This window comes from Macaca fascicularis, chromosome 10 (genome assembly GCF_037993035.2).
Source record: "Macaca fascicularis isolate 582-1 chromosome 10, T2T-MFA8v1.1".
Classification (NCBI taxonomy): domain Eukaryota; kingdom Metazoa; phylum Chordata; class Mammalia; order Primates; family Cercopithecidae; genus Macaca; species Macaca fascicularis.
The window spans coordinates 35,984,318-36,000,237 of record NC_088384.1 but is presented as its reverse complement, the minus strand read 5'-3'; the positions used below and the strand labels follow the sequence as shown (position 1 = coordinate 36,000,237).

The 15,920-nt window shown below is 39.4% G+C and overlaps 1 long non-coding RNA gene across 1 annotated transcript in view; it reads right to left on the bottom strand.

The window, feature by feature from the left end:
• The window catches only part of LOC107131006 (uncharacterized), a 30,466-nt gene extending 16,267 nt beyond the window's left edge, over positions 1-14,199 (bottom strand). The window contains exon 1 of the long non-coding RNA XR_001493930.3: positions 13,569-14,199. This is a non-coding gene — a long non-coding RNA (uncharacterized lncRNA). The remainder of the gene's footprint in view (positions 1-13,568) is intronic.
• Positions 14,200-15,920: the final 1,721 nt, after the last annotated feature.

Below are 15,920 nucleotides of genomic sequence, written 5' to 3'. Positions count from 1 at the left end.
AAACCCAAGGAATCTCCCTCGCAACACAATTAGCATGAAATTCCTCCCTCACTAAGCCAATGTCTTATGGAGAAGTGAGGAGAGAATTCTTCAAAGAAGAAAGCAAAGATAAATGCTGATATAAACAAGACTTTTCAACACCAAAAAAACATTTCCACCATCACCAATCCCTGCCATATCAAGAATGGGGGGGTTCCAGAGTAAGATAATGAAAACTACATTTGTATTGCACATCTGAGAAGTAGTGTATAAACTTTCCATGTTAAAAATCTCCAAAGCTAAAAATCTTTGTCTGTGATTTTGTACAAAATTATGTATGTATACATGCATATATTTTAAAATAATAACATGTTAAAATACTCTGGATGGCACAATTACTGGTTGCTTTTATTTTCCTTTTCTCTTTATATCTGAAATGTTTAAAGTGAACAAAGTACCTTAATTGAATGTTTCTTAACAAATCACTATACTCAACAGTTGACTTATATAATACTATAGCTAAAGTTAATCTAAGGTACCAATAACCCAAACTTCATAATAATAGCAAGACAGGCATCATAACCATACCAAGGTACATATTATTCTCCCCATTTTACAGATTAAAAACAGACATTTATAAATTATGCAAAAAAAAAGGATTCAGATAGATTATAAATTTGCCCCAGCTATTACATGATTCAACTGGGATGCCAGGCCAAACCTCTCCTTATTCCAACGCTCTTTCTAAAAATTATGCCAAACCTAGTTGATCAGACTCAACTAGAAAACTTAAAAATATGCATTTGGGGATGTTGCTAAGAAAAGTCTGTTTTGGTATATGAGACAGGGACCAGGTAGTTCTCATAATAGGCTCGTAGAGAAAACACTCAACGATCTTAAAAATGTTAAACATGACTGCAGTTATTTTGAACTTTTATAACGTAATTTCTTAACCTTAAATGCTCATTAGAATTACTTAAATACGGCCGGGCGCGGTGGCTCAAGCCTGTAATCCCAGCACTTTGGGAGGCCGAGACGGGCGGATCACGAGGTCAGGAGATCGAGACCATCCTGGCTAACACGGTGAAACCCCGTCTCTACTAAAAATACAAAAAACAAAAAACTAGCCGGGTGAGGTGGCAGGCGCGGTGAGGTGGCGGGCGCCTGTAGTCCCAGCTACTGGGGAGGCTGAGGCAGGAGAATGGCATAAACCCGGGAGGCGGAGCTTGCAGTGAGCTGAGATCCGGCCACTGCACTCCAGCCCGCGCTACAGAGCAAGACTCCGTCTCAAAAAATAAAAAAAAGAATTACTTAAATACCTGACTGGGTGCAGTGGCTCATGCTTGTAATCCCAGCACTTTGGAAGGCTGAGGCAGGCGGATCACCTGAGGTCGGAGGTTCCAGGCCAGCCTGACCAACATGGAGAAACCCCGTCTCTACTAAAAACACAAAAATTAGCTGCACGTGGTGGCGCACGCCTGTAATCAGAGCTACTCAGGAGGTTTAGATGGAAGAATTGCTTGAAGCCAGGAGGCGGAAGTTGTGGTGAGCCGAGATCAGCCATTGCACTCCAGCCTGGGCAACAGGAGTGAAACTCCGTCTCAAAAAAAAAAAAAAACCGTAAATATCGTTTTGTTTTCCTCTCAAAGACAGGGTCTCACTCTGGCACCCAGGCTGGAGTGCAGTGGCATGATGGGCGCTCACTACAGCCTCAAACTCCTGGGCTCAAGCGATCTTCCCATCTCAGCCTCCCCAGCAGCCAGGACTGACAGGCTATGCAATTTAACAAAGCTGCTTTTAACCTCAGATCTTATTACCTTACCCGTAACATTGGTATGATTAGCTCAAAGGTTCCAACAAATTCTCAAATAAGCACAATTACCTAATACTTAAAAGAACTATAAACTTAAAACTACCATTTTATGCTTACTAAATTACATATTATTTAAAGTTCCTAATACCCAAAGTTCCTGAAATTTCACTAAAGCTTATACATCTGTACACTGGCATGATCATATCTTTCTAGGGGAAAAAACTGTAAAAAGTACGTAACTGGAGATGTCTTTATCTTTTGATCCGGGAAATTACACTCGGGAATTTTTCTTAATAAAATAAAACAAAGCCATCCACAGACATGAAGGCATCATCTACAGTATTACTTATTACTTACTAAACCAAATAACACTTTGAAATGCTTTCCTGGCTGGGCACAGTGGCTTACCAAAGTGGGAGGCTGCCTCGGCCTCCGAACCCAGGAGGCGGAGTTTGCAGTGAGACGTTATCGCACCATTGCACTCCAGTCTGGGCAACAGAGCAAGACTCCGTCTCAAAAAAAAAAAAAAAAAAAATATATATATATATATATATATATATATATATATATATATATATATATATTCTTGCCAATTACTAACTTTTCCTAAATCCCTATATCCATCTGTATACACGAATCTTTTCTCTACCAGATTATCCGTCTGTACTCTTTCAAACATGTAATAATAATCTTAAAAAGCCAGCATTTGTCCCAATTCTTCTTCTCATCAAACAAAAAATCCCATATGTGCCATGTCTACCTACCAAATTTCGCCCGCTATGCACTTTGGGAGGCCGAGGCGGGTGGATCACTTGAGACCAGCCTGGCCAACATGGCAAAACACTGTCTCTACTAAAACTACAAAAATAAGTCGGGCGTGGTGGCACACGCCTGTAGTCCCAGCTAGTCAAAGAGGCTGAGGCAGAAGAATCGCTTGAACCGGGGAGGCAGAGGTTGCAGTGAGCAGAGATTGTGCCAACGCAATCCAGCCTGGGTGACAGAGCAAGATTGTCTCAAATTAATTAATTAATTAATTAATTAAAATGCTGTCCTAACAAATTTAATGATAAAATTACATGAAAACATATGCTATAATTTCAATGTATCAGATACAGAAAAAAGGAATATAAACAAATTAAAATTTTGATTTGCTAGACTGTGAGAAAGTGTTTTCTCAATTTAATATTGCATAAGTTATGAAAACTGAATGTATAACTTTTGATCTAACAATTCTATTTTCTGAAAATACTAGTCTCTTCTTTCTTTTTCTTTCAGTTTTTATTTTGCCTCTGATATGTCTGGATTTATGACACTGAATTAATCTTTTTTCCTCAAAAACAAAAAAAACAAAAAAAACAAAAAATTAGCCAAGCGTGGTGGCGTGCACTTGTAATCCCAGCCACTCAGGAGGCTGAGGCAGGAGAATTGCTTGAAATGCAGAGGCAGAGGTTGCAGTAAGCAGAGATTGCACCATTGCACTCCAGCCTGGGCAACAGAGTGAGACTCCGTCTCTAAATAAATAAATAAAAGTTAAAAAAAATAAAAGTCATGGAGCCAGGCATAGTGGCTCATTCCTGTAATCCTGGCACTTTGGGAGGCTGAGACAGGCAGATCACTTGAGGCCAGGAGTTCAAGACCAGCCTGACCAACGTGATGAAGCCCTTTCCCTACTAAAAATACAAAAATTAGCCGGGTATGGTGGCTCATGCCTGAGGGAGAAGAATCACTTTAAGCCGGGAGGCGGAGGTTGTACCACTGAGCTGAGATTGTGCCACTGAACACCAGCCTGGGCAACAGAGTGAGACTCCACCTCAAAAAAACAAAAACAAACAAAAAAAAAACCTTTTTTTTTAAGTGTAATGGGATTTTAATCTAGAAAGGACTAAATATCAGTAAAGTATAAATGAAACAATTATTATTATAAGGTACCTGTGTGTTCAATAAGAATCAACATTTACAGCTGGGTGTGGTGGCTCACGCCTGTAATCCCAACACTTTGGGAAGCTGAGGCGGGTGGATCACCTGAGGTCAGGAGTTCAAGACCAGCCTGACCAACATGGAGAAACCCCGTCTCTACTAAAAATACAAAATTAGCCAGGCGTGGTGATGCATGCCTGTAATCCCAGCTACTCAGGAGACTGAGGCAGAAGAATCGCTTGAACCCAGGAGGTGGAAGGTTGCAGTGAGCCGAGATATCGCCGTTGTACTCCAGCCTGGGCAACAGGAGTGAAACTCCATCTCAAGAAAAAAAAAAAATTTTTACAAAAATTTTCTGATACATGCATATATATTCTTTGCAGCACTGCTTTTAAAAACAAACTGAAAAGAGAAATTGTCATCAAAAGAGGATGAACTAAACTAATTATACCCATATAAAAGAATATCATATGGCCATTAAAAATATAAGGCAGATATTTACATATATATTCACGTAGAAAGTAAAAAAGGTACAGAAAAGGTAAACAGCTTTTTTTTTTTTTTTTGAGACAAGGTATCATTCTATCACCCAGGCTGGAATACAGTGGCATAATTACAGCTGGGACTACAGGCTCCCGCCACCATGCTCAGCTAATTTTTTTTCATCTTTTTAGTAGAGATGGGGTTTCACCGTGTTAGCCAGGAAGGTCTCGATCTCCTGACCTCGTGATCTGCCCACCTTGGCGTCCCAAAGTGCTGGGATTACAGGCATGAGTCACCGCGCCCGACCACAGGAACCCTTTAAAAAATGGCACTGTGGCCGGGTGCAGTGCCTCACACCTGTAAACCCAACACTTTGAGAGGCCAATGCGGGCAGATCACTTGAGCCCAAGAGTTTGAGACCACCCTGAGCAACATATGAAACTCTGTCTTTATAAAAATATTTAAAAATTAGAGAGACATGGTGGCCCACATCTGTAGTCCCAGCTACTTGAGGGGTGCTGAGGTGGAAGGATCCCTTGAAACCAGGAGGTAGAAGCTGCAGTGAGCCATCATCAGGCCATTGCACTGTAGTCTGGGCAACAGAGCCAGATCCCGTCTCAAAAAAAAAAAAAGAAAAAGAAAGAAAGAAAACAGAAATAGCATTGTGAAGGAAATAAGAATAGATATTAATTAGGCCAGGTGTGGTGGCTCACGCCTGACTTTGGGAAGCCAAGGCAGGTGGATCACAAGGTCAGGAGTTCAAGACCAACCTGGCCAACACAGTGAAACCCTGTCTCTACTAAAAATACAAACATTAGCTGGGCATGGTGGCGTGTGCCTATAGTCCCAGCTATTTGGGAGGCTGAGGCAGGAGAATCACTTGAACCCGGGAGGTGGAGGTTGTGGTGAGCCGAGATCACGCCACTGCACTCCAGCCTGGGCAACAAGACTGAAACTCCATCTCAAAAAAAAAAAGAAAAAAGAAAAAAGGATATATATGAATTACAATCAATGCTAATGCTAATGCTTCCTCCCTGAAATACTCTCCTCCCTTGCTTCCAGGACACCGTGTGATGGTTCTTGCCCCTATTCCAATGAATGAATGCTCCCTTCTCAGTTGTTAATTGAGTTCTTCTGATCTTCCCAATCTCTACGCACTAGAGAACTCTAGGGTTCAAGGTTTGGTCCTTTGACTTTAAAATATCATGTTAATAAATCCAGCCAGGACAGTTGCTCTAAATCCTAGGTATAAATCCAACTACCTGCTTGACTACACTGCCAGCACCTAGAACAGTGGCTATCACAAGGCACTCCACGTTTTATTTATGTAATAAACAAGTGGGCCGGGCACAGTGGCTCACACCTTTAATCCCAGCACCTTGGGAGGCCTAGGCAGGTGGATCACCTGAGGTCAGGAGTTCGAGACCAGCCTGGCCAATATGGTAAAACCCCGTCTCTGTGACGGACCGTATGTTAGGCCATAGTAAAGGGCTCTACAAATTTTAAAACCTCAAAATCATATAGAGTAGCTTCTCAGACCACAAGAGAATTATAGATATCAACAACAAGAGCAACTTTAGAAACTGTACAGTTACATGGAAATTAAACATTTTCATGAATCAATACTCGTTCAATGAAGAAATTAAGAAGAAAATCAAAAAATGTCTTCAATGCAAGCAAATAAAAATGAAACACAAAATACCAAAACCTATGGGATACAGCAAGAGCAGTGTTAAGAGGAAAATTTATATCAACAAACACCTATATCAAAAAGCTAAAAAGACTCCAAATAAACAACCTAATGATTCACCTAAAGAAACTAGAAAAGCCTCATGCCTGTAATCCCAGCACTTTGGGATGCCGAGGCGGGCGGATCACCTGAGGTTGGGAGTACGAGACCAGCTTGACCAACATGGAGAAACCCTGTCTCTACTAAAACTACAAAATTAGCTGGGCCTGGTGGTCCATGCCTGTAATCCCAGCTACTTGGGAAGCTGAGGCAGGAGAATCACTTGAACACGGGAGGCAGAGGTTGCAGTGAGCTGAGATTGTGCCATTGTACTCCAGCCTGGGCAACAAGAGCGAAACTCTGTCTCAAAAAAAAAAAAAAAAAAAAAAGAATAAAAAGAAAAAAAAAAAGAAAAGCAAGAACAAAGCGAATTCAAAATTTGTAGAAGGAAAGACATAGTAAAGATAAGAGCAGAACAGAATGAAATAGAGGCAAACAAAAAATACAAAGGATCAACCAAATGAATGGTTTTTCAAAAGATAAAGAAAACTAGTAAACTGCTACTTACACTAAACAAGAAAAACAGAGAAGAGACCCAGGTAAATAAAACCAGAAACAAAACAGGAGATTTTGCAACTGGTACCATAGAAATAGAAATGATTATTAGAGACATTTATGAAAAACTATATGACAACAAATTGGAAAACCTGGAGGAAACTGATAAATTCCTGGGCACATGTAACTTACAGGATTTGACAAGGAAAATCTAGAAGACCTGGACAGAGTAATAACAGGTAACAAGCTTGAACCAGTAATAAGTTCATAAAAAAGTCCCAAACCAGGCCGGGCGCGGTGGCTCAAGCCTGTAATCCCAGCACTTTGGAAGGCCGAGACGGGCGGATCACGAGGCCAGGAGATCGAGAGACGATCCCGGCTAACACGGTGAAACCCCGTCTCTACTAAAAAATACAAAAAAAACTAGCCGGGCGAGGTGGCAGGCGCCTGTAGTCCCAGCTACTCGGGAGGCTGAGGCAGGAGAACGGCGTAAACCCGGAAGGCGGAGCTTGCAGTGAGCTGAGATCCGGCCACTGCACTCCAGCCTGGGTGACAGAGCAAGACTCCGTCTCAAAAAAAAAAAAAAAAAAAAAAAAAGTCCCAAACCAGATGTCTTTACTGCCAAATTCTACTAATTACTTACATTGAAAACTAATACCAATTCTTCTCAAAGTATTCCAAAATCTTCCTAGTTTATTCTGTAAGGTCGGCTTTACCCTGACGCTAAGACTAGACAAGAACACATAAAAAATAAAAAAATAAAAAAAAAGAAAGAAAACTACAGGCCAATATCCCTCGTGAACATAGATGTAAAAACCCTCCACAAAATACTAGCAAACCGAATCCAATAACGCAAAAAAATTAATATACCATGATAAGTTGGGACTTCTTCCTGGGATGTAAGGATGGCTCAATATATTCAAATCAATACATCTGCTAAATCTCATTAACAGAATAAAAAGGAAAACACATAGAAGTATCTCAACAAATGCAGAAAGGCATGTGATGAGATGCAACATACTCTCATGAGAAAAACTCTCACAAATCAGGCATACAAGGGAACATTCCTCAACATAATAAAGGTCTTGTATGACAAAGCCACAGCTTACATCATACTGAATAGAGAAAAGCTGAAAGCCTTTCTTCTAAGAATTGGAACAAGACAAGGATACCCACTTTCACCATTCGTATTCAACACAGTACTAGAAGTCCTAGCCAGAGCAAGTGGGCGAGAGAAAGAAATAAAGCGCATCCACATTGGAAAAAAAGGAAGTCAAATGGTCCCTCTTCGTAGATGACCTCATCTTACAGAAAAAATAAACCTAAGGATGCTTCCAAAAAAGATTTAGAACAGATATACAAATTAGCAAAGTTTCAGAATACTAAATCAGCATACAAAAATCAATAGTGTTTCCATACGCCAATAATGAACTAGCCAAACAACTACCAAGAAAGCACTCCCACTTAAAATACCAACAAATAGATCAAATAGCTAGTAATAAATTTAACCAAGGAGGAGAAAGACCTCTACGGGGACCACTAAACAATACTAATAAAAGAAATTGGAAAAGATACAAACAAATGGACAGACATCCCATGGCCATGAATTGGAAGAAATCATATTGTTAAAATAACCATACAACCCAAAGCAATCTACAGATTCAATGCAATCCTTATCAGAATAATGTTGTTTTTCTCAGTAATGGAAAAAAACATCTGAAAATTTGCATGCAACCTAAAAATGATTCTGAATAGCCAAACCGCTCCTGAGCAAAAAGAAAGAAGCTGAAGAAATCACATTACCTGACTTTGAAATATGTTAAGAGGCCTATACTCAAAATAGCATAGTGTTGATATGAAAACAGATACATCAGTGAAACAGAACTGAAAACTAAGAAATAAATCCACATATTTACAGCCAACTGATTTTCAACAAAGGCACCAAGAAGATATACTGAGGAAAGAACACCATTTTCAATAAATGGTGCTGGGAAAACTGGATATCCATAGGCAGAATAATGAAACTGGGTCCTTACCTCTCACCATATACAAAATGCACTCCAAATGGGTGCATTCAACATTATAAAATTACTAGAAGAAAACTCAGGATAAATGCTTCACAACATTGGTCTAGGCAATGGTTTTATGGCTAAGACTTCAAAAGCATAGGCAAAACCCCCCAAATAGACCATTGAGACTACAGTGAAATAAAAACCTGCAAACAAAGGAAGCAACCAACAGAGTGAAGAGGCAATCTGAAGAATAGGTATAAGTGTTTTTGAATGAGTCATCCAACAAGGGACTAATATCCAGAATATACAAGAATCTCAAACAATAATACAAAACAAATAATCTAATTAAAGATTAAATCAAGGATCCAAAGAGACATTTGTCAAAAGAACATGCACAAATGGCTAACAAATGGATGAAAAAAATATTCAACATCACTAATTATCAGGGAAATGCATATCAAAACCACTGTGAGATACCATCTCACATGTGTCAGAATGGCTATCATTGAAAAGTAAAAAATGTAACAGGTTCTGGTGAGGCTACAGAAAAAAAGGGAATGCTTATATACTACTTGTGAGAATGTAAGTTAGTTCAGCCACAGTGAAAAGCAGTTTGGTGATTTCTCAAAGAACTTAGAACTACCATTTGGCCCAGCAATCTCATTACTAGGTATATACCCAAAAGAAAATAAATTGTTCTACCATAAAGACACCTGTATGTGTATATTCCTTGCAGCACTATTCACAATAGCAAAGACAGAAAATCAATCTAAATGCCCATCAGTGGCAGAGTAGATAAAGAAAATGTGGTACACATACACCACGAAATCCTTCCAGCCATTACAAAGAATGAGCTAATGCTCTTCACAGCAACATGGATGAAGATGGAGACCATTATTCTCAGTGAACTAACACAGGAGAAGAAAACCAAACATTGCATGTTCTTACCTCTAAGTGGGGGCTAAACACTTAGTACACATGGACAAAAAGAAAGGAACAACAGACACCAGGGCCTACTTGAGGCTGGAGGCTGACATGAGGATAGGGATTGAAAATCTACCTATCAAATTCTATGCTTATTACCTAGGCGACAAAATAATCTGTACATCAAATCCCTCAACACAGAATTTATCTGTAGAACCAACCTGCACATGTACCACTGAAAGGAAAATAAAAGATAAAAGATTATATTTTAAAAAGAGGCCCCAGGAACCTAGCTCCCCAGGTATATTCTATCTGGGTGGTCTTCAGGTCTGTCTGTAGGTTTCTGTAGATTTGGCTACAAATAGCCAGAACAGGCTTACTCAAGACTGGGTAGACATAAGCATCTGGGCCCATTTTTCTGACCCTAAAGGCCCCAGTAACTCTCAGTGCAGATCTCCCTGGCCTGGCTGTCCTACCTTCCCAGTATCAGGTTCTGTCTCCCACACTTGCAATGTCCCCAACATACCCCGAGGACTCAGACCAAGCCTTGCTGCCTCTCCACTGTCTGCCCCACCATTGGTGTCCAGTAGAAAACCCTGTCTCCTGACTTACAGGTTCAGGATAGGTGGACAGCTTTCCCACCGAGGAATGTTAGCCCTTTGGCTTGGTCTGTTTGAAATTGCTGACCTGCTCTTTGCCAGGGGAATACGGTCACACAGAACTTGCCGGGAAGAACTCCAGCGGCCTTTTGTTCTCACTTCAGTTACAGGAGGGGACCCAAAGCCCGGCCAGAAAGCTTGCAGAGGTCCAGGCCTCAGGCCAGATGTTTGGCCCGTGGCCTCAGGGCTCTTTGTATCTCTAAGGCTTTCATGTGCACAACACACATGCATCGTGCTGAAGCCACCTCACCACACAAGGTAGGCACTAGTTTTCACACTGGGATCGTCCATCCACCTGGGCAGGCAGTGTCCAACAGTCCGCTTTAGACATGGGGTTCATGCATTTATTTATTTAATTTTATCTAATTTTATGTATTCTTTTGCCTGTCATCTTCTTTGGAGTCCAAAATTGTTCATCAAGCCAGCTTCCTTTTTTCCCATACTTCTCATACTTATCAAGGAGACCACAGGGAAAATATTTTTTAAACTATGTTTTTAATTCAGGCATTCTTCAGATGTGTGAATGTTTTCTTTGTTTGTTTGTTTTTTGGATTTAGTTGTGAACAGCCAGCATAGACTTACTCAAGGCTCAGTAGCTTTCAACACCTGTGACCATTTTTCTAGCCTCCAAAAGGCCCCGATGGCCCTCACTGCAGCCCTGCGATGGCCTGGCTGTTCTTCCATGCTGGGACCACATTCTGCCATCCACACTCTTGATGCCTGCAAACTATCCTCAGGACTCAGACCTAGCTTTGTTCCTGTCCACGGAAAGCCTGGTCTCCACCCACAGAAACTGAAACACATCTATCTGCGCACACCTCAGATGTTCAAAAGAAGAGTACCTGTCCTGACTGAAAGGGAGAAGTGAACGGCTTTTCCACTGTGGGATGATAGCACTTTAAATGAGTCTGGTAGTTTTACTAATTTGTGTTTTCCCGTTGATTGTAAACTTCCACTAGTTCAAGACCCCAATTTTTTTTTTTTTTTTTTTTTTTTTTTTTTTTTTTTTTTTTTAAGACAGAGTCTTACTCTGTCGCCCAGGCTGGAGTACGGTGGCATGATCTCGGCTCACTGTAAGCTCTGCCTCCCAAGTTCATGCAATTCTTGTGCCTCAGCCTCCTGAATAGCTGGGATGACTGGCTTGCGCCACCACACTTGGCTAATTTTTTGTATTTTTAGTAGAGACGGGGTTTCACCATGTTGGCCAGACTGGTCTCAAACTCTTGACCTCAAGTGATCTACCCGTCTTGGCCTCCCAAAGTGTTGGGATTACAGGCGTGAGCCACCATGCCGGGCCCATCCCCATCTTAATGAATGCCATACAGAGCAGATCTTTGCTTTCTTTATATCATGGTCACTTCTCTCTGATATATTACATAGAATGTAAAGTCAAGGGAGTTTAGACATCACCTATTTCCATGGCTGTGGAAACTAAAAGAGACACTGGTCATTTCAAGCCTTCTGTGCCCAGAATGCAGGGCTGTTCCCTGTGTTCTGGGCCACTGAGCTCCCTGGGGAAGAAGCTGCATCTGGCTAACAGGCTACAACCCCTCTGGACCAGTGTTGCAAAGGGAGGGGCACCCAGCTGCCACACCAGCACAGGAACTCATACCATAGTCTTCTCAGTGTTCTGAGAGTGGGGGCTTCTCCCGTGCTTGAGCTCAGGTCACAGATCTCAGCCCAATACCCCTACACAGTGTGCTTGACTCCTGGGGCATTGAGACAAAGCCTGCAGTTTTGTGTTTGGCCCCTTGGGGTTGAACAATGACTGTCCAAGGGTCCAAACTGCTCCCAGGCCTTTGATAAAATGCTCAGGCTGGGCAGTGGAGGCTGTGCTGTGGGGTGAAGATGTGGAGAAAATGGAATCCTCATACACTGTTAGTGGGAATGTAGATGAGTACAACCACCATGGATAATAGTGTGGAGGTGCCTAAAAAAACCCTAAGACTAGAACTACCATATGATCCAGCAATCACACTGCTAGGTATATACCCCAAAGAAAGGAAATCAGTATATCAAAGAGAAATGTGCACATTTATGTTTATTGCAGCATTATTCACAATAGCTAAGATGTAGAAGCAATCTAAGTGCCCATCAACAGACAAATGGATTTTTGAAATGTGGTACACATACACTAATGAACTACTATTCAGCCATAAGAAGAATGAGATTCTGTGATTTGCAACAATACAGATGAAACTGAAGGACACTATGTTAAATGAAATAAGCCAGGCACAGAAAGACAGACTTATCATGCTCTCATTCATTTGTGAGAGCTAAAAATTAAAACACTTGAACTCGTGGAGGTAGAGCATAGAATGATGGTTATCAGAGGCTGGGAAGGGGATTGGGGGTCAGGGAGAAGTGAGGATGGTTAATGGGTATAAAAATATAGTTACATAGAATAAGATCTGCTTTATAGCACAACAGGGTAACTATAGTCAACAATGATTTATAGTACATTTAAAAATAACTGAAAGAGTGTAATTGGAATGTTTATAACACCAAGAAATGATAAATGCTTGAGGTGATGAATTTAGCCTGATGTGATTACAATGCATTGTATGCTTCTATCAACGTATCTCCTGCAGTCCATAAATACATACACCTACTATGTACCCACAAAAACTAAAATAAGAAAAAGAAATACGGTACAAGAGATAGAGGTTACAAGTTAGACTACTTTGAATATACTTGTTTTACAGATTGATTTTGACATTATGTAAATATTCCACATAATCACAAGACAAAATTAAATCTAAAAGAGTAATCTCTAAAACTTGAAAATAAAATAAACTCATATCCACTTGGTGTCACAAGTACTCACAGAGGGGCTATTCCTTGTGCTTTTATTTAAACACAAAACAATTTGGAGAAAATGTCTAAACTGTTCATAGTAATTATATGTAGTAGTATTGATATTTTGAGACTCATGCGTGTATTGTGGATAAATCAAAATATTAGGATGATATCACTAAACCAAAAATCAAAATATTAGGATGATATCACTAAAACAAAAACAAAAATCTCAACAGAATTAAACTAGAAATCGATAAAAGGAAGGTAGCTGAAAATCCCCAAATACTTGGGAATTAAGGAGCACACTTCTAACAACACATGGGTAAAAGAAGAAATCTCAAAAGAAAATTTAATGAAAATGAAAACACAATTTTTCAAAAATTGTAGGAGGTAGAAAAAGCAATACCTCATGAGAAATGTATACCAATGAATGCATATATTAAAGAAGAAAGTTTTAACACCAATAATCTAAACTTCCACAGCACAAAAAGGGAAAAGAAGAGCAAATAAAATTTAAAGCAAGCAGAAGAAAAGAAATAATTACATTTAGAAGAGACTCATTACAATTCAAAACAGGAAATCAAGAGAGAAAACCAAAGCTAGGTATTTGAAAAGGTCAAAAAAACCAATGAGCTAACTTAGAAAAAAAGAGAGAGGACACAGATTACTATTGTCAGAAACGAACATCACTACATCACCTGTTCACATTCTCCATGGACATTAGGGTCAGTTTCTGGAGATTCATTCCCCGGCTTCATACGGGGCAGAATTGCACCAATGGGCCTTGCTAGATATTCTGGGGGCCTCTCTAACCTTTGTGGGGACACATCTTCTCTGGTCTTGTGCATGTCATTTTCTAGTTCCAGAGGTTTGCCACTTTTTCAGATTCTCATAATCTCTTGCTCCTTCTGGTGCCTGCCTGCACTACTGCAGGCTCTCTGGTACCGCGACAAGATACTGAACTCTTCTTTGTTCTCCATGGCCCCCAGTTTTTAAAAGTAGGGGGATTTTCGGTCAGCACTGCACGTCATACAACACGCAGTTCGGTCCCTCAGGTCGCCCCCTGAAAAGCCAGAATGTTAGCCTTAGGTTCCCTTCTTAACTTCTATTCCTGAGGGAGAAGCCAAGAGTTAAACATTTTCTCCTGATCAAACCAAACTATGCCCACTTGAGAAAAGGGCTATATCATAGATGTACAATACAACATCTTTTCTCATCCATTCGAATGCAGCTGTTCTTGGTTTGGCACTTGCCTGGGTTACTGCTGGTTTCTGGAGCCCTCCTAAAGGCTTGCAGGTTGCAGTCAAGATGTCAGCCAGGACTAGAGTCATCTCATAGGTGGAAGGTTCACTTCCAAGATGACTCAGTCATGTGCCTTTGGCTGAAGGCCTGTCAGTTCCTTGCCACATGTAGCTCCCCACAAAGCTGCCTGAAAGTCCTCACCACACAGCAGGTGGCTTTTGCTAGAGCTGTTGATCAGAGAGAGAGAGGGAGAGAGAGTTAAAGAGGTGGAGGAGGAGGAAGAGGAGGAAACAATGGTGCCTTGTATTACCTAGCTTTCTTCTTTTATTTTTTTCACCATCACGTTCATCTCTGATATTATCTAGTCTTCTAAGACACACACTATCACATCCACTTTCTCTGTTCATTAGAAATGTGCTCATAAGTCTAGCCCATATTCAAGGGGAGAAGCATTAGGCTTTACCTCTCAAAGGGGAAAAAATGAAATAATTGAAATAATTTTAACATATTTAACAATATATTTTAACATAACTACAAATATAAAACTTTAGTCATAAACACATTTCAATTTTTTTCCTATTCTTATGCATTATCAAATGATTTACATATTAGCAGAATGTCCAAAGTTTTGGCTGATTTTTAATACATATTTGTTTTGTTATCTTAACATCAATAAGGTAATCTGAAGTGTGTACTTGTAAAATATCATCTAGGCAGTCCTTGGACTCCTGTCTTCTTTCAAGTTTTCTCCGTGTCTGAAGAAAACAAGAGTTAGCTATTTTAAATAAAGGTGGTAATACAGAAATAATTAAGACTATAGTTGTATACTAATTACAAAACTTTAATATGTAAACAGTCAAAGGTAATGGTAAGAGAAGATGGTTTACTAAAGGGAGTAATTTAAACATAACAATGTATTTTTACTTAAATTCAGGTAAGATGAATCATATCTTAAAATTAAAGTTCAACTTTTAAATTCATTATCCACTTACATTCTTATGAGTTTATATATGTCTGAACACATATAATAGTCTATTAAAATAAATTTTGTAATGCCTGTGTAGATGAAGAAGAAATATTATGGTAAACTCAATGTTAGTGATTTTTATTCATTTCTAATAGGCTGATTTATAAAACCTTAACTAAAAATTATTATATCGAGTATACATAAAATGAGTAGATGTAGACTTGGGGTTTTCTTTAGTATTGTGACCAAACTATTATGTGCTCAAAGAGTTTCCCATTTAACAACAAAATAGTATGGCAACTCTCTTGATTTATGATAAACTCTTACATGGTTTTGACAAATATTTCTTTTTACTTTCTAAAATGAATAGATAAAGATCACTGCTACCGATTATTTTGAAATATTACTTATAATAACTGTATTTTGTTTATGCAACTACGACTTACATCATGACTGCTTCACCTAGCAATTATTCTTAACTTTGTGTTTCCTGTATTTGGCCCTAAATTTTCAATAATAAAATCACCCAAATGTTTTTTATGCTTATATTATCATTGGATTTGCTGAAATGACCACCAGGTGGCACAAAATTTTGCCCTTTTGCCTTATAAATTGAACGAATAAGAAAATAATTAGATGTGTTTTGGCATTTTCCAAATTTAATAAGCTTAAAAGTATCATAAAAACTCTTCTTTTTACTTTTAAAAATTTAAGATGTATCCTAAAAAGGAACTTCAAGTAATCCATTTTATTCGTGAGTTCTACCAGAGTTCAAGAAAGAAATCATGTTACTTTAATTTTAAGAGCATAGAAAAAGATGGAGCATTTTAAAACTCATACA